Here is a 1558-nt window from a genome sequence, read left to right as displayed (position 1 = left end):
TGGGTTCACAGATTAATTGGCTCTATCCAGTCTTAGATGACATCCCACAAGAGGAACACACTTATATTGGATGGTAAGCACACATATACCCTAAAAAAGAAGTTATCTTGTGGCATGTTGATACATCCCACTCTGTTTTTCTTCTCTATTCCAGTAGATCTCACACAGATTATGGTGAGTACACCACTCTTGGTTTAACATCATTGTATTTACAGCAATTGATTATGGTGAACGCTTCTCTATTCGGTGAAGAAAACGGGTAGCGTTCCCAAGTACGATAAGGTGGTGTACAGGGAGCACCTGGTGCAGAATGTTCCCATAAAAAATAAATTTAATGTCATTGTGAGGATGTACCCCACATATCAAATATCAAATATTAAACTGATAATAACAAATACTACACTTAATCTTAGCCAAAAGGCCGAGAAAGGTATGAGTTGAACCGCTGCCATGCTCCTCTATTCGTACCCTCCTCGTCCTCCCGTCCCTTCTTCGCCGAGCGAGGTGGTACTAAACTAACCACCTGCGGTGCGGAGTGCGGACGGTGCAATGCTAGCCTCTTGCGCGTGGGCCTTAAACAAGGAAGGCCTTTTCGGCAAGGCCTGATTCACGCGCCTCTTGCTGTTTTTTTTGAAGGGAATGCGCCTCTTGCTATTCTGCGATCACCGCCCTCTTGTTTTCGGCAAGGAGGGGCAGACTGCGGAGAACGCGAGCCGCGTGCACACGGTTACGGGCGGAGCTATGTCGGACTGCTTCAACCAAAATATGTATGTACTGCTGACAGTCACGGGCGGAATCGGGGCTCTATTCCACATCCTTTCTGAAGGAGAAATTCTGCAGTGTGTTCATGAGTTATTCAGAATATATGTTGCTGCGGTCTTCTCTGAATGCACGAGTTATTATTCAGACATTCTCCGCCCTCTCTGAACTCAGCAGGCTGGATGTTGGAGTGTTACGGAACAACTACTTCTCCTTGAGGACATGTAGCTGATCGATACATGTTTGTCCTTGGAAAGTTCGCTTTTCCGCACCTGTCGTGCTAAGGCGATTTCTCGCTCTAAGCAGGTGATATGATTGATGCACTGTTTGTTTATCTCAAAAGTGAGTTCTCTTTTCCTCTTTGCAGGTGATATCAGCACGCTCGTCGACAAGATCGACGACCCTGACATGGCCGCCTACGAAGGTTTGCTGGACGACGCTTGCAGCGACGCCGGATTCTTCGGTGTGGTGATCACTCGTTCAACTTTGTGGTGGCAATGTGGACCGCTAAGCAGGCTATGCAAAACTGGAAAGACTTTTTATGCTTTTGTGATATACTGATATTTGAACTGAACATTTCCCAAATTAAAAATAGCGAACTACAGAAAATCAGTTTTTGGGGAAATGTGACACATGAACTCCACTTGGGTGTCCCTGCGCACTACTAGTCCGGGATACCATGACTGCAAGGGGAGGAGGGCAGCTCATCGAGTCGTACTACATGGACGTGCGGTGATGATCAGTGGACTGCACGTGGCGCGCCTCCGAGCTGCACATGAATAAAAGGGGGTGGAGGTCA

General features: G+C 47.2%; 1 pseudogene; it reads right to left on the bottom strand.

The window, feature by feature from the left end:
• Positions 1-255: 255 nt before the first annotated feature.
• On the bottom strand, positions 256-434 carry LOC119345196 (annotated as a pseudogene).
• Between the last annotated feature and the right edge of the window lie 1124 nt (positions 435-1558).

The sequence above is a fragment of the Triticum dicoccoides genome, unplaced genomic scaffold (assembly GCF_002162155.2).
Source record: "Triticum dicoccoides isolate Atlit2015 ecotype Zavitan unplaced genomic scaffold, WEW_v2.0 scaffold21417, whole genome shotgun sequence".
Lineage (NCBI taxonomy): Eukaryota > Viridiplantae > Streptophyta > Magnoliopsida > Poales > Poaceae > Triticum > Triticum dicoccoides.
This window is presented reverse-complemented; position numbering and strand designations above follow the sequence as displayed.